Source organism: Schistocerca nitens, chromosome 8, assembly GCF_023898315.1.
Source record: "Schistocerca nitens isolate TAMUIC-IGC-003100 chromosome 8, iqSchNite1.1, whole genome shotgun sequence".
NCBI classification, from domain to species: domain Eukaryota; kingdom Metazoa; phylum Arthropoda; class Insecta; order Orthoptera; family Acrididae; genus Schistocerca; species Schistocerca nitens.
This window is the reverse complement of record NC_064621.1, coordinates 79598396-79616850: the sequence shown is the minus strand read 5'-3', so window position 1 is coordinate 79616850 and position 18455 is coordinate 79598396. Positions and strand designations below refer to the sequence as shown.

The window sequence follows — 18455 nt, the reverse complement described above, 5'->3', positions numbered from 1 at the left end:
CGCCTCAAGTAATTTCAACGCTTTGCACTCGCTGTGATGAACGGGCGCGGTACGCAACAGTTAGAAGTGTTACAAATTGTCTGTTTGGGCACAGAGGTAGTAAGGATAAGGGGGAAGTTCAACATTTACAGACGCAGGACAGAGACTTCTCAGTGAGAAGTCAATACGAGCTGGGGGGGGGGGGGGGGGGCTGGACTTGAGCGTTCATTAAGAGAGTGCTGAGGCGTGAGGCGTCAGCCGGGGTGTGGCCGAGCCACAGGTAGGCGGCAGGTGGTGGGTGGGAGCCACACGCGACCTGGCGTGTCCTGCCGCACGCTATTATAATCACTAATGGCGGCACGGGTGTGCTGGGGCGCTAGAACTGCGCCGGCCAGCCTGCCCCGCTGATGGAAGATAAGCTGCGAGCGTAAACTGACGCGATGACAGACTGTCGGATTCACGATCAACTGCCTGAGCGCAACCGGCCAGTACGTACACGAACGCCTCACTGGTAACCAATCACGTGCGGCACTGTGCTCTGTAGATGTCTCGACTGCTCTGGCACGTCGACGTTATTAGACTTTGGGCAGCCTCCAATTTTGGAGAGATATGCAAGACGAAAACTGATGCGATTTGGCGTGCCAGGGCAAAACTAGATGTAATTCCCCAACGATAAAGATCCTAAGTGCGATCTGGCGAAGCTGGAATGGCTAGACGAGAAGTGCAAGGATACATAGGAAAGAGAGATGCCATCTGCGGGAAAATTAAAAAGGGACATTTGGAGTGTCATTCTCAATGGAGAGAAGTCTTCCGAAGTAAGAGTGATTTCAGGTGTGCCGCAGGGGACTGTTTTAGGACCGTTGCTATTAGCAATATATATATAAATGACCTTTTGCGGATGATGGTGTAGTATATAGAGAGGTTATAACAATGGAAAATTGTACTGCAATGCAGGAGGATATGCAACGAATTGACGCATGGTGCTGGGAATGGGAATTGAATCTCGATGTAGACAAGTGTAACGTGCTGCGAATACATAGAAAGAGAGATCCTTCATCATTTAGCTACAATATATCAGGTCAGCAACTGGAAGCACTTAATTCCATAAATTATCTGGGAGTAGGCATTAGGAGTGATTTAAAATGGAATGACCATATAAAATTAATAGTCAGTAAAGCAGATCCCAGACTGATATTCATTGGAAGAGTCCTAAGGAAATGCAATCCGAAAACAAAGGAAGTAGGTTACAGTACATTTGTTCGCCAACTGCTTGAATACTGCTCACCAGTGTGGGATCCGTACCATTTTTTTTTTGTTTTCTTTTTGTTTTAGGGCGCAAAACTGCTATGGTCATTAGCGCCTGGTCCGTGACTTGGGAAACAGTCAAAAACCGAAAATGGAAACCAGCAGCAATGGGAACGAAAGTCATAAAATTGGAGAAACTAAAAGCAGAAGGAAGGCTTAAAAATCCACTAAAGAAAGGGGTTGGTTGTCCCCAAAAAAAGCTTCAAATGACTGACGTCATTTCACTGGCACTAATAAACTCGAGAACGCGATCGGCTGAGCCCGTGTCATCTGCTAAAATCGACGATATATCAGGCGACAGCTGCAGACGGGAGCGTAACGGAGTAAAAGAGGGGCACTCAATTAAAAGGTGTCTTACCGTCCACAGCTGAGAGCAGTGGGGACAGAGTGGGGGAGGATCGCCGCTTGAAAGATGTCGATGGCTAAAAAGACAGTGCCCTATCCGGAGTCTAGTTAAAATTACCTCCTCCCGACGACACGTTCGGGAGGAAGAGGTCCAAGCACAAGGAAGGGCTTTCACGTCCCGCAATTTATTATGGGGAACTGTCGACCAATGTGCGTGCCATAAAACAACAACACGACGACATAAAACGCTCCGTAGATCGGCGAAGGGAATCGATTGAATAGCTGGCCGAAGAAGAGAGACTGCAGCCTTGGCTGCTATATCGGCCGCCTCATTTCCACAGATACCAACGTGTCCCGGGAGCCAGAGGAACGCCACCGAGACGCCCCCTAGATGGAGCAAGCGTAGACAGTCCTGAATCCGGTGGATCAGAGGGTGCACAGGGTAAAGAGCTTGGAGACTGAGGAGAGAGCTGAGAGAATCTGAGCAGATAACGTACTGTATCCGCAGATGGCGGCGGATGTAGTGAACAGCCTGGAGAACAGCGTAAAGCTCCGCAGTATAAACCGAACACTGGTCGGGAAGCCGAAAGTGATTTGGGGTGTCGCCAACAATATAGGCACTCCCTACACCTAACGATGTTTTCGAGCCATCGGTGTAAATAAATGTGGCTTCCGTCATTTGTGCACATAGATCAGCAAATGCCCGACGATAAACAAGTGAAGGGAGTACCATCCTTGGGAAATCGACAAAGGTCACGGAGCAGGCAGATCCGGGGACGGAGCCAAGGCGGTGCTATACCCCAAGTTGTCAAGAAGGTTTTAGGAAAGCGGAAGGAAAGAGAATGGAGCAGTTGACGGAAGCGGACTCCCGGGGGTAGTAGGGAGGAGGGGCGGCCTGCATACCCTGCATCAAAGGAGGCGTCGAAACAAATGTCATGGGCTGTATTAGCAGGCGTGGAAGACAGATGGCTAGCATAACGACTCAGAAGGACTGCTCGCCGATTGGACAGCGGAGGTTCAGCAGTCTCAGCATAAAGGCTTTCCACAGGGCTGGTGTAAAAAGCTCCAGACACTACACGTAATCCACGGTGGTGGATAGAGTCGAGACGCCGAAGAATAGACGGCCGAGGAGAGGAGTAGACTATGCTTCCATAGTCCAATTTCGAGCGCACTAAGGCGCGATAGAGGCGGAGAAGGACCACTCGGTCCGCTCCCCAGGAGGTACCATTCAGGACACTGAGGGTGTTAAGGGATCGCAGACAGCGAGCCGAAAGATAGGAAACGTGGGAGGACCAGCACAGTTTTCTGTCAAACATAAGACCCAAGAATTTAGCGACGTTGGAAAACGCCGGTTTCGATGTTCCAAGAGAGGAGGCGATCGAGACATCCTTGAAGACGTCGTTCAAGAAGGCTGGTCCGTTGAGAGCTGTAGTAGATCGCAAAATCGTCCACAAAGAGGGAGCCCGAGACATCAGGAAGGAGACAATCCATAATTGGATTTATGGCAATGGCAAACAGTACAACACTCAGCACGGAGCCCTGGGGTACCCCGTTTTCTTGGGAGAAGGTACGGGAGAGAGTAGTGTTCATCCGCACCCTAAATGTGCGCTCTGCCATAAATTCGCGAAGAAAAAGGGGCAGCCGACCTCGAAAGCCCCAAGAGAACAGTGTGCGGAGGATGCCTGTCCTCGAACAGGTATCGTATGGTCCCTCCAGATCAAAAAATATTGCTACTGTTTGGCATTTCCGGAGAAAATTGTTCATGAAATAAGTGGAGAGAGCAACAAGATGGTCAACTGCAGAACGATACTTTCGGAATCCGCATTGGGCAGGTGTTAAAAGACTGCGGGATTCCAGCCACCAAGCTAAACGGTAATTCACCATACGCTCCAAAACCTTACAGACACTACTCGTGAGAGAAATGGGGCGATAGCTAGAGGGGAGATGTTCGTCCTTTCCAGGTTTCGGAACAGGAACGACGATAGCTTCCCGCCATCGTCTGGGAAAAGTACTGTCGGTCCAAATTCGATTATAAAGGCGAAGGAGGTAACGCAGACTATGGGTTGATAAATGCAGCAACATTTGGACGTGGATACCATCCGGTCCTGGGGCGGAGAAGCGAGAAGAAGAGAGTGCATGTTGGAGTTCCCGCATGGAGAAAACAGTATTGTAGCTTTCGCGATTTTGAGAGGAGAAAGCAAGATGTCGCACTTCCGCTGCACGTTTCTTCGGGAGAAACGCTGGCGGGTAATTTGAAGAGGTCGAAATCTCAGCAAAATGCTGACCCAATGAGTTAGAAATTGCGACGGGGTCCACTAATGTATCATGCGCGACAGTGAGCCCAGAGACCGGGGAGAAACTAGGCGCGCCTGATAACCGTCGACTCCGACTCCAAACTTCCGAGGAGGGAGTGAAGGTATTAAATGAGCTAATAAAGAATTTTCAGCTTGCCTTCTTGCTATCGCGGATGACACGTCGGCATCGCGCACGGAACTGCTTATAGCGGATACAGTTGGCCAAAATAGGATGGTGGCGGAAAACGCGAAGAGCACGTCCCCGCTCACGTATTGCGTCACGGCATGCCTCGTTCCACCAAGGAACTAGGGGGCGCAGGGGCAATTCGGAGGTGCGTGGTATTGAACGTTCCGCAGCTGTAAGAATAACGTCGGTAATATGTGTGATCTCATCGTCGACGCTGGGAAAGTGACGGTCATCGAATGTCGCTAGAGACGAAAAAAGTGTCCAATCGGCTTGGGCAAACTTCCAGCGTCGCGGGCGCATATATGGCAGTTGAGGCTGCAGTCTAAGGACACATGGAAAGTGGTCACTCGAGTGTGTATCATCAAGGGCGAACCATTCGAAGCGCCGAGCTAGCGGAACAGTACCGACCGCAAGGTCCAAATGAGATAAATTTGTCGTGGAGACAGACAAAAATGTAGGGACCCCAGTATTGAGGCAAACTAGATCCGCTTGGTGCAAGACGTCTAGCAATAGTGAGCCACGTGGACAAGGATGTGGAGATCCCCAAAGCGGGTGGTGGGCACTGACCAAGAAGATGAAGGAGATCAGCTCGTGCCATTGGTGTGGACGATGGAATGTATACAGTACAAAGAGAGAAGGTGTATCCAGAAAGGGAAAGACGGATGGCGACAGCTTGGAAGGAAGTGTTTAAGTGGATTAGGTGATAATGGAGAGTATCATGGAGAAGAATCATGAGTCCTTCATGGGCTGGAGTGCCTGCAACAGAGGGGAGATCATATCAGACGGACTGAAAATGAGGGAGAACAAAGCGGTCATGGGGACGCAGCTTTGTTTCCTGAAGACAGAAGATGACCGGCGAGTAGGATCGTAAGAGGATCGACAATTCATCCCGACTGGCGCGAATGCCGCGGATATTCCAGTGGATAATGGACATAGGGTGAACAGAAAATGGAGGAATGTGACCAAGGTTGCTGTCAACTCAATGACTGCTCAGAGCTTGCGACCGACAGCATGGAATGACATTCCATAGGTTGTTCAGGAGCAGCTCCTGCCACCAGCGATCGGCCGGTTGATCGGCCGCCAGCAGTGCGCCTCGGCGACACAGAAGACGGCCGAGGGCGATTTCCGCCAGGTGGTGCTGTAGATGGGACACGCCTTGGCGGAGAAGGAGATGAACTGTGTTTCTTTGTAGCCTTCTTGGAAATATGATGTTTAGAAGAAGGAGGAACCGATGGTTGTGAAGTTGGGGTACGTAAAAAATCTTCACGAGTATGCTCTTTTTTCGAAGTCTTGGTGTCTGACTTTTGGGCTCGAGATTTAGCAGAACCCGATGAAGGGTGAGCCATAGAGTGGGCAGGCGAAAGTGGTGAGGTTGAACGGGCGATCTTTGCGCTGGCCGATCTGACGACCGTGGCACTACAGGTGAGGTCGCAAGTCTGCGTGGCCGCCTCCTTTGTTGGCCGAGGAGAAGCAAGGACAGTGCTGCATTTTCCTGTCTGAGGCACGGTGGGCTGTCGACTGGCGAATAATTTTCGAGCAGCAAAGGTCGACACCTTTTCCTTCAATCTGATTTCCTGGATGAGCTTTTCGTCCTTAAAAACGGAGCAATGTCGAGAGGAAGCAGCGTGGTCACCCATACAGTTGATGCAGCGAGGGGATGGAGGTGGACAAGCACCCTCATGGGCATCCTTGCCACACGTAACACATTTGGCTGGATTGGAACAGGACTGGCTGGTGTGATTGAACCGCTGACACTGATAGCAACGCGTAGGGTTTGGGACGTAAGGGCGAACGGAAATTATCTCATAGCCTGCTTTGGTTTTCGATGGGAGTTGAACTTTGTCAAATGTCAAGAAGACAGTGAGGGTTGGAATGATGTTCATGTCAACCCTTTTCATAACTCTATGAACAGCCGTTACGCCCTGGTCAGACAGGTAGTGCTGAATTTCCTCGACAGGCAATCCGTCGAGGGAGCGTGTATAAAGGACTCCACGTGAGGAATTTAAAGTGCGGTGCGCTTCAACCCGGACAGGGAAGGTGTGGAGCAGTGAAGTAGGCAGCAATATTTGTGCCTGGAGGGCACTGACTGTTTCTAACAACAAGGTGCCATTCCGTAATCTGGAACAAGACTTTACAGGACCTGCAATTGCGTCGACACCTTTCTGAATAATGAAAGGGTTGACCGTGGAGAAGTCGTGACCTTTGTCAGACCGAGAAACAACAAGGAACTGTGGCAACGATGGAAGAACTGTCTGTGGCTGAGACTCAGTGAACTTACGCTTGTGAGCAGACATAGTGGAAGGTGAGGAAACCATTGCGGAAGAATCCCCCATGATTACCGGCGTCTCCGATGGCGCGCTCCTTCCTTGTGCGGGCCCTCTCTGAGGGCACTCCCGCCTTAGGTGATTGTTCACACCTCAGGTCACACCTCCCGACAAACGGACGGAGGGACCAATCGGCACTTTCGGAAGGTATCAGCTCGGGTAATCACCCCTCCCTGGGTCTGGCCGTTACCAGGGGGTACGTATGTGTCCTACCTGTCTACCCGGGGCGGGGAATTACGTGTTACCCCGTCACCGGCTACGCACAAAAATGCGTGGGTCGGCCTTCAGACATGCACAGGGAGGAAGAAAGAGAAAGGGAAAAACAAAGAGAAAGGAAAGAGGAGAGGTCTCAAACGCCGCAGCGGAGAAAAGGGTAAAGAGAAGAGGTAAGAGAAGGACAAAGGAAGGATGAAGACATACAAGCAGAGAAGGCGAAGAATGCGGTACATTTACGAGCGTCCGTCTCCGGACGTAGGCACAAACCATACTCCTAGAGGGGGAGAAAGGGGAGGAAAGAGCCAGTGGTGAGGGGAGGAGGGGCGAAGTGGGGGAGAGGGAAGGATGCGGAAAAGGAAGGTATGCAGCCCGGAAAGGAAGGAGGGCCACATTAGCTCGGGGTCCCGTGCTCGCTACGCACGTATCCACAAAAGAGTTGTGGACCCCCTGGGGGGGGGGGGGGGATCCGTACCAGATAGGGTTGATAGAAGAGATAGAGAAGATCCAACGGAGAGCAACGCACTTCGTTACAAGATCATTTAGTAATCGCGAAAACGTTACGGAGACGATAGATAAACTCCAGTGGAAGACTCTGCAAGAGAGACGCTCAGTAGCTCGGTACGAGAACATACCTTAACCAAGGAGTCAAGCAGTATATGGCTCCCTCCTACGTGTATCTCGCGAAGAGACCATGAGGATAAAATCGGAGAGATTGGAGCCCACACAGAGGCATACCACGAACAATACGAGACTGGAATAGAAGGGAGAACTGATAGAGGTACTTAAAGTATCGTCCACCACACACCGTCAGGTGGCCTGAGGAGTATGGATGTAGATGTAGATGGATAAAGAGAAGCAGCTGTGCCAAGAGCTCGGATGACAAGCCAATACTAGTCGAAGCAAAGAAGGAAAAGAGAACAAACCCAAGAATAATATTTTAAGACGAGACGAGAAAGTAAGTGAAAATAAGGTGGGAGATATGATAAAGCGAAAAGGATTTGACAGGGTTCCGAAAAACTGAAACAATGCAATAAAGTAAATGACATACCCTCAGAATTACTGGGATCCTCACAAGTGTCAGCGATGACAAAACTATTCCATCCGTTGGGCAATGATGTATGAGACACGCGAAATACCATGAGATTTCAAAATGAATGCATAAATTCCAGTTCCAAAAAAGGCAGATGCTGACAGGTGTGAACAGTACTAGACCATCAGTTTAATAAGTCATGGTTGCAGAACATTGACAGGAATTATATATAGAACAACGGGAAAACTGGTAGAAGCCGACCTCAGGGGAGATCAGTTTGGGTTCCGGAGAAATGCAGGAACACGCCAGGCAATACTATTCGTTAGAAGAAAGTCAAACCTACATTTTAGCGTGCATAGATGTAGAGTAAGCTTTTGATGATGTCGAATGTAGAAAGGATAAAACATAGGAAGTGACACGTTATTTAAAATTTGTACAGAAGCCAGATTGCAGTTAGAAGTGTTGAACGACACGAATCGAAGGCAGTGGTTAGGAAGCGTGTGTGAGAGGGTTGTAGTCTATATCAGACGTTATTCAAACTCTATACTGAGCAAGGAGTAAAGGAAACGAACGAGAAATTTGGAAAGGGAGTCAAATCTGAGGCAGAAGAAATAAAAATTTTAAGGTTTGCCTATGGCATTGTAATTCTGTCAGAGATAGAAAAGCACTTGGGAGAGTAGTTGAATGTAATGGATAGTGTCTTGAAAAAAGATTATACAATTAAAATTAACAAAAGTGTGAAGGGGTAATAAGTTATAGTCGCATTAAATTATGTGACGCTGAGGAAATTAAATTTGCAAATAAAGAATTAAAAGTAGTAGGTCAGTTTTGCTATTTGGACAGCAAAGTAACATGATTTAAAATGCAGACTGCAATAGAAAAGAACATTTCTCAAAAAGAGCGCTTTACATTAAGAGTTAGGAATTGTTTTGTAAAGGTATTTGTATGGAGTGTAGCTCTGAATCTAAGTGAAACGTGCACGATCAACAGTTTAGATAAAACGGAAACAGAAGCTTCCGAAATGTGGTGCTGGAGAATAACGGGTTGCTGAATGGCATGAGGAAAAAAAAATTGTGTCAAAACTTGACTAGAAGAAGGGATCGGTTACTAGCATACATCCTGAGGCACCGAGCAGTAGTCATTTTGGTAATGGAATGAAATGGTGAAGAGGGCGGAGGGGTGGGGGGTGGGGGGGGGAGAGGAAGAGTAGAAGGACACTTGAGCATGGATACAGTTAGGAGGTTCAAACAGATGTAAGCTGTACCAGTTATTCAGAGAGATGAAGAGGCTTGCATAGTATACACTACCACGGAGTGTTGTATTAAAAAATGGTTCAAATGGCTCTGAGCACTATGGGACTCAACATCTTAGGTCATAAGTCCCCTAGAACTTAGAACTACTTAAACCTAACTAACCTAAGGACATCACACACATCCATGCCCGAGGCAGGATTCGAACCTGCGACCGTAGCAGTCCCGCGGTTCCGGACTGCAGCGCCAGAACCGCTAGACCACCGCGGCCGGCCTCCGAGGTCACACAAGGCATTACCGGAAATAAAATTTCCGCTTTCTCTTCTTACACATATTCACATTTTGTTTATGTCCGTTTAAGCATCTCATCGCTCTGTAGCAAATAGCCAGTGTGCCTTATGAGAATCATCTTTCGGTTACTTGCCATGCACTTTTCTCCAGAACCACAGACAAGCCTAGGAACTCTGCTAATGAGGAGGGTTGAAGACTTATTAACAGGCTGCTTACCGAAATTTAATAACCTACTGATTTTGTAAAGGAGATATTGTTCATCGTTAGGTCAGTGCTGTCTCTAGCGAACGTAAGAACGCAGAAAAAACAAATGCCATAAATGCAAAATGCCACTCCAAAACTCTAAATAAATACGAATGAAGATAGAAATGTGATGATACACTGCTGCGAAGTCGTTGCAGAAGGAGAGCTAAATGGGTGGAAGTGGCAGTGTGTGTGGAAAACTATTATTAACATTTGTGTTCATTCTGTTTTGAACCTAATCGAGAGTGCTACTTTATCTTTTCTTTGACTTTAATTCATCAATATTTTAAGAGATTGAATACAGTTAAACTGGTTTCATTTATACTAATATGTACTTTCATAACTATGCCAGACATCCTCAATATGTGTTACACATTTTAATCTTTGAACCAACTAAAATTATTGGCATCTGCTGCTCCCACCGGTGCCGGTTTAAGTACTCTGAATGATGTACTAATCTCGCAATGACTATATTCTTTTTCAGGTGAAGGTTGTCCACGCACTTCTTTCCTGGATTATTTTTTCTAGTATCTCCTCATTTTGTATCTTTTCTCTCCACAATATTTTTAGATCGTTCTGTAGCATAACACTTCAAATCCTACCAGTTTCATCCTCTCTGTAATTCCCACATTTTTACTTATAATATTGTTATCTAGTCGTACTAATTCAGGAATAATCTCCTCGCTTCCATGGCAATATTTGGCATAAGTAGAGGCAGTTCGCTGAAGAAAGCTTTCTTCACGTGTGCCATGCGCTTCTGCTGGCGTTCTTATTTCAAAGACAGAAGAATAATTTCAGCTTTTCGACAGATTTTAATCAAGTTGCTATTTTGCTCTGTAATTGTGTCAGTTACGTCTTTGCTTTGTTTATCTTCCCTCCAAATCCTGTGCAAACTAAACTAAACTGCCCCCTTCTATACTCCTATTGCATCCTTGATCTTTTATCCTTGTTCCCTAATTTTCTACTACCTCCTTCGTTTGCTGTTCGACACGAAACTTGAAGAACGAAGACGATAAGTTTTTACTATGGTTACATCCTCCTAAATACGAAACCGTCGGCCTCGAGTTGAAACTTTGTGAATCCCACTTGATTACGATTACTTCATCCTCAAGATTGGTGCCAAAGAAACTGGTAAACCTGCCGAATATTGTGTAGGGCTCCCGCGACCACGCAGAAGTGCAACATGACGTGACATGGACTCGACTGATGTCTGAAGTAGTCCTGGAGGGAAATGACACCATGAACCCTGCTGGGCTGTCCATAAATCCGTTAAGAGTAGGAGGGTGTGGAGACCTCTTCTGAGCAGCACTTTGCAAGGCATCCCAGATATGCTCAATAATGTTCATGTCTGGGGAGTTTGGTGGCCAGCGGAAGTGTTTAAACTCAGAAGAGTGTTCCTGGAGCCACTCTGTACCAATTCTGGACGTGAGGGGTGCCGCATCGTCCTGCTGGAATTACTCAAGTCCGTCGGAATGCACAATAGACATGAACGGATGCAGGTTCAAAAATGGCTCTGAGCACTATGGGACTCAACATCTGAGGTCATCAGTCCCCTAGAACTTAGAACTACTTAAACCTAACTAACCTAAGCACATCACACACATCCATGCCCGAGGCAGGATTCGAACCTGCGACCGTAGCAGTCACGCGGTTCCGGACTGACGTGCCTAGAACCGCACGGCCACCACGGCCGGCCGGATGCAGGTGATCCGACAGTTTGCTTTCGTATATGTCACCTGTCAGAGTCGTATCTAGACGTATCAGAGGTCCCATATCACTTCAATCACTCCAATGGCACACGCTCTACACCATTACAGAGCCTCCACCAGCTTGAACAGTCCCCTGCTGACATGCAGGGTCCATGGGTTCATGAGGTTGTCTCCTTAGCCGTGCACGTTCATCCGCTCGATGCAATTTGAGATGACACTCGTCCGACCAGACAACATATTTCCAGTCATCAACAGTCCAGTCTCGGTGTTGACGGGTCCAGGCGAGGCGTAAAACTTCGTGTCGTGCAGTCATCAAGGGTACACGAGCCCATATCGATGATTTTTCGTTGAATGGTTCGCACGCTGATACTTGTTGATGGCCCAGCATTGAAATCTGCAGGAATTTTCGGAAGGGTTGCACTTGTGTCACGTTGAACGGTTCTCTTCAGTCGTCTTTGGTTCCGTTATAGCATGATCTTTTTCTGGCCGCAAAGATGTCAGAGATTTGATGTTTCACCGGATTCCTGATATTCGCGGTACACTCGTGAATTGGCCGTACGGGAAAATCCCCACTTCATCGCTTCCTCGGAGATGCTGTGTCCCATCGCTCGGACGCCGACTATAACACCACGTTCAAAATTCACTTAAATCTTGATAATCTGCCATTATAGCAGCAGTAACCGATCTAACAACTGCGCCAGAGACTTGTTGCCGACCGCAGCGCCGAATTCTGCATGTTTACAAATCTCTTTATTTTAATACGCATGCGTATGCCAGTTTCTTTGGCGGTTCAGTGTATGATAGGCAGTCAAATAAAAACTGAACACCCTGCACAGTAGCACCGTGGAATGGTTCCACTCAAAAGCAATCACCACACGCGCTAACACATTTATCACAGTTTCGCAGAAAGCGGTCGGCGGCTGTCGGATCCACAACCGCATCCAATCTTGCATTTTCTCGTCCGATTGAAACGACGTTCACGCAGGTGTTTCTTCAGGTCGCCGAAAGGGTGAATATCCAACGGTGATAGACCTGGTCTGGACGGAGGCTGCTGCGGTGTTTACTAACCAAATTTCGGAATCGTAGTCTCCGTGCGATTGGCAGTGTGGGGGCGGGCGTTATTCTGCAACAGGGTGCATCCGTTAGCATTCCGACAACCCGACGACAAACGCCAAAGCCAAAAATGGAAACAACCCGTATCTCCCCCACTAAAGAAATCCAAAGCTGTTCGCCCTAGTTCTGGTAAGGACACGATGACCTCTTCCTTCGATTGCTGGGGTCCTCTGCAAGTTGAGTTCCTCCAGCGTGGAACCACAATCAATGCGCAGCACTATGAAGAGTCTCTGCAGAAACTGCGACACCCATGTTATTTGTTTACTTATGCACGGACCAAACAGAAGAGTTCCAAGTTAATATTATTGCGACACCACATTACGTGAAAATGCCCAGGAATGCTGCTGGACAGAACAAACCTGTTGCACCATAACGGCCGTTCTCACACTGCCAGTCGGACGAGGCTACACTTCAGCGATTTGGTTTGGAAACGCCGCAAGATCCTCCATACAGGCCAAATCTTTCACCGTGTGATCTTCACATCTCTAGCGACTTGAAGACAGACGTGCGTGGGCGTCGGTTTCGGTCAGACGAGGACGAGCGGTTATGTATCCGTCAGCTGCCGACTGCTTTCTACGAAACAAGAGCTGATCGTCTCGTCTCCCACTGGGACAAATATCTTAAGGGGGGACGTTGATGAAAAACACACACTATTTCAAAAATGCACCAAATCTAAAGTTTTGGAGATTTGGCAATGAAATTTTGTACCACTCTTCACATCAATGTGACACGCAAAATGTCAGTATAAATTTGAAAACTTAATAAGCCACTGAATAATGAAGATAGAAGGGTAAAAATTAACACACATGCTTGGAATGACATGGGGTTTTATTAGAACCAAAAAAAATCCCATATTGCTAGACGCGTGGAAGATCTCTTGCGCGCATCGTTTGGTGATGTTCGTGTGCTCAGCCGCCACGTACGTCATGCTTGGCCTCCCGGGTCCCCAGACCTCAGTCCGTGCGATTATTGGCTTTGGGGTTACCTGAAGTCGCAAGTGTATCGTGATCGACCGGCATCTCCAGGGATGATGAAAGACAACATCCGACGCCAATGCCTCACCATAACTCCGGACATGCTTTACAGTGCTGTTCACAACATTATTCCTCGACTACAGCTATTGTTGAGGAATGATGGTGGACATACTGAGCATTTCCTGTAAAGAACTTCATCTTTGCTTTGTCTTAGTTTGTTATGCTAATTATTGCTATTCTGATCAGATGAAGCGCCATCTGTCGGACATTTTTTGAACGTTTGTATTTTTTTGGTTCTAATAAAACCCCATGTCGTTCAAAGCATGTGTGTCAATTTGTACCTCTCTATCTACATTATTCCGTGATTTATTCAGTTTTCAAATTTATACTGACTTTTTGATCACCCAGTATATTCAACTTTTTTTGAATGAAATTTGAAGTTTTATTTTCAAAAAATAACGTACGTATGTTCCTTTTTCTCAGAAAGTATTCAACAAAAAGTTTTGTATTTCATCTTTTTATACATTGTAAGCTTCTCTCATGAGGGTTTTAGAATAGGTCAAATAGGAGAATTTTCATAATTTTTTTAATTATAATTCCACAAGTTCAATTTTAAATTCATGCAAAATTCCAAGCACTTTGACCCATATATCAGCTTGCCATCATAATTTCAAAATTTGCTCTTGAGACAACGTTTATTAGGTTTACAGAAATGTGTGTACAAAATTTCGTAATTCTAGCATTCACAGACTCCGAGGAAAAGGTACAAAAACTTAAAAAAAAAAAACTTTTCAAGAAACGCAATTTAAAGTTGAACCTAAGTTTTTTCCTTATGTCACTTCTTCGGAAGGCACCACTTTGTACTCTGGGTCGTCTTTACCTTCAAGGCTTCTCTTCAGGTTTCTTGTTGTCTGTCTTCTTTCCATTATCAGGTCTTCAACTGACTTTTCAGCTCCAGAGACGCACTGTAAAATCTATTTTTCTCAGGATGTCTTGAGTGAAATTTCCTATCTTGAAGCCCTTGCTTTCTAATGCATTCATCCTCTCGACGTTCTCATCATTAAATACAATAACTTCATCATAAGTTGCAATTCTGACAACTGTAGCAGATGAAAATGTGTTTTTAGGGCATCGTTTGCACATGAGTGAATTTAGAGACTCGTTTGGATTTTGGGTTTCGCCATGAACACACTTTTTGAGAAATGCAGGATCGGCCAAAGATGATCTATAAAACCAAATAGTATGTATTACGGCCTTCTAGATGTATCCCGAACATGTTTGGTTGAAAGTAATACACAGAATCGTTGTTCACTGAGCCGGTATTGAAGTGCTGCTTCGAAACGTGGGCGTGGCAGGGAGGCCGCGTCACACTTTTAATTAATTTTCAGGCACTTCGGATGCGATTTCAACATTGAAACTTTGGGAACTTAATGTCCATGAGTTGCACTAACAAATAAAAAATAAATCGGAAAGTGACATTTTCATCAATGTCTCCCCCCCCCCCCCCTAACGCGTGTGGTGATTAATTTTGATTGGAACCGTTCCAAATGGGTTCAAATGGCTCTGAGCACTATGGGACTCAACTGCTGAGGTCATTAGTCCCCTAGAACTTAGAACTAGTTAAACCTAACTAACCTAAGGACATCACAAACATCCATGCCCGAGGCAGGATTCGAACCTGCGACCGTAGCGGTCTCGCGGTTTCAGACTGCAGCGCCTTTAACCGCACGGCCACTTCGGCCGGCTGGAACCGTTCCATTGTCCCTTTCTGGCGGATGTTTGGTTTTCATTTGACCGTCCCAAATACCGTGATGTCATACTGGTTTTCTACAACTTCAAATACCATATTCTATGTACCACGTGCAATTTCGTTTGAAATGAGCGAAGTAACAAAACATGGAACGTTAACCCACGCAGCGTCAGGAAGAATGCATTGAACTACGTCATCCTTTGTCCCTAATGTCTCGCGCATGTGTAGGGACAGCTGAGATGACAACGTGCTTGTTCCACAGAAAGACATCTGAATCATCCGAGGATCACAAAGCGGAGCTGACGCTGCTAAATGAACTCGCGGAAGCCTTTGTCAACAATAGGCGCACACCTGTGACGACGACCCACGCCGGTGGATGTGCTCTGCAACTTATCTGTCGCAGCGTCAGCAAGGCTCTGTGAATCATTTTAGTACCTGCTCAACTGCAATGGCAAATGCCGTACAGACGTTCTGTACATGCGTCAGACAAGAGGAGATTAATTAAACCAGCAGCAGAGTGACAGCTATCGAGTGTGTCTTATCGACTTGCCCCTAGGACCGTATGTGACGGGTACTGAAACGGAAGGCTTTACTTGTCGCGGTAACGGATGGAGTTCTGTACGTTGCTACATTTCTCCTACGCAAACAAGTACACGTAAAAAACCCTGTTTCACTGGCAGATGGTAAGTGGACCTAGTCTTGATGTGGATATAAACAGAGTTACCCAGAGTGATTTTACAGTGGCACCGTATCTAAGAGTTATACCGTATTTTAGTACCCTCCAGGGAGACATTTAAAAACTTAGCATGTCTTTCCTACAGTTGATAGAATGACAAGTGACAGAAACGAGCGGAAGAACATCATCCACTAAGTCACAACGCGGACGAATGTTTGTAATGAGTGATCGTGACAGACGATAATTGAAGAGCACTGTCTCTTAAGATAAAGAGGACGACAGCTGAAAAACTCAGTGAAAGCCCGAACGTCGCACTTGCGAGCCCTGTTGGCAACAAAACAACACACAGGAAGCTGCACAAGCAGAGAACTACACGAAGAGCTGGAATCCCCAAAGCACTCATCGGTGACGTAAATATTTGTAACAGGAGAACGTGGTCCCGAAGCCATAACATTTGCGCTATGGAGCAATGGAAGAAAGTCACGTTGCTACATTTCTCCTAAGCAAACAGGTACACGTAAAAAACCCTGTTTCACTGGCAGATGGTAAGTGGACCTAGTCTTGATGTGGATCTTATCGACTTGCCCCTAGGAGCGTATGTGCCCCCCCCCCCCCCCCCCCAAGAGTGAAACATGGCGAGAGTTCGATGATGATTTGGGTTGCCATATTCTGATATTCAATGGGCCCTATGGTTACTCTGGAAGGTCGACTTATGGGCCCTATGGTTACTCTGCGTAGCATGGAGAGCTGCATCAGACCAGTCTCAGGGCTGAAGACCACAACAACAACGGTTACTCTGCAAGGTCGACTTACTGCCAAGGATTTCGTGACCATTTTGGCTGATCAGGTCCATCCCATGGTAGAACTGTTTCCCAACGTTCATGATGTGTTAAAAGACGACAGAGCCCCTAGTCACACAGCTCGTATAGTCCAAGATTGGTTTTGTGAGCTCGAGGGTGAACTGTCGCATCTTCCCAGGGCACTACAGTCACCAGCTGTCAGTATTAAAGAAGTTTTTTGGCCTATCTTGCAAACAATGAAAGTTCTCTTTAAATATTAAAAATATAGTGTGGAGTATTCTTTATCTGATTGTAGGCCAGAGCTGTGATAACGAATGAACTGTCGTAATGAAACTGTTGTTGTGGTCTTCAGTCCAGAGACTGGTTCGATGCAGCTCTCCATTCTACTCTATCCTGTGCAAAAATGGCTCTGAGCACTATGCGACTTCTGAGGTCATCAGTCGCCTAGAACTTAGAACTAATTAAACCTAACTAACCTAAGGACACCACATACATCCATGCACGAGGCAGGATTCGAACCTGCGACCGTATCGGTCGCTCGGCTCCAGACTGTAGCGCCTAGAACCGCACGGCCACTCCGGCCGGCTATCCTGTGCAAGCTTCTTCATCTCCCAGTACCCACTGCAACCTACAACCTTCTGAATCTGTTTAGTGTATTCATCTCTTGGTCTCCCGCTTCGATTTTTACCCTCCACGCTGCCCTCCAACACTAAATTGGTGATCCCTTGATGCCTCAGAACATGTCCTACCAACCGATCCCTTCTTCTAGTCAAGTTGTGCCACAAATTTCTCTTCCCTCCAATTCTAATCAATACCTCCTCATTAGTTGTGTGATCTACCCATCTAATCTTCAGCATTCTTCTGTAGCACTACATTTCGAAAGCTTCTATTCTCTTCTTGCCCAAACTATTCATCTTCCACGTTTCACTTCCATATATGGCTACACTCCATACAAATACTTTCAGAAACGACTTCCTGACCGCGGCATTACACTGTTTGCCGATGATGCTGTAGTCTACAGGAAAGTAGTATCAAACGAAAGTTGTGAACAAATCAATGAGGATTTGCAGAAAATAAATGCGTGGTGTAATGACTGGCAGTTATCTCTCAATATTAGTAAGTGTAAACTACTGCGTATAACAAGGCGAAAATCCCCATTAATGTACGAACACAAAATACATGCCCAGTTATCGGAAGCGGTAACATCCGTCAAGCATCTGGGTATGACTATTCGAAATGATCTCAAATGGAATGATCAGATTACACAAGAAACGGGTTTATTGGTAGAATCCTGAAGCGATGCAGTCCATCAACAAAGGAAATTGCTTACAATACGTTAGTTCGTCCAGTCTTAGCGTACTGTTCGTCTGTATGGGGCCCTGACCAGTTGAGCCTGATTCAAGAGATTGCGAAGGTCCAAAGAAGAGCGGAAAGATTCGTGACTAGTACATTTAGCCATCGCGAGAGCGTTACAAATATCATAGGAAGTTTGAAGTGGATACACTTGCAGATACAGACGACGCGTTAAACGGAAGGGGCTGCTCACTAAATTCCAAAATCCGATCTTCGCCGACGATGTACAGCATATATTATTACCACCAACTTCCAAATCGCGCAATGATCACCATTCAAAGATAAGGGAAATTAGAGATCGTTCTTAGGCGTTCAGACAGTCGTTATTGTCTCGCGCAATCCGCGAGTGGAACAGAGGGGGTGGGGTTTGGGGGGGGGGGGGGGAGGAATTATGACTTTCGGGCGAATAGTGGTTCTGGCTCTGAGCACTATGGGACTCAACTTCTGAGGTCATTAGACCCCTAGAACTTAGAACTAGTTAAACCTAACTAACCTAAGGACATCACACACATCCACGCCCGAGGCAGGATTCGAACCTGCGACCGTAGCGGTCTCGCGGTTCCAGACTGCAGCGCCTAGAACCGCACGGCCACTTCGGCCGGCGGCGCGAATAGTG

The 18455-nt window shown here is 46.7% G+C and overlaps 1 protein-coding gene across 2 annotated transcripts in view; it reads right to left on the bottom strand.

Moving 5' to 3' along the window:
* The window catches only part of LOC126198535 (uncharacterized), a 531369-nt gene that overhangs the window by 200217 nt on the left and 312697 nt on the right, over positions 1-18455 (bottom strand). The window lies entirely within an intron of this gene.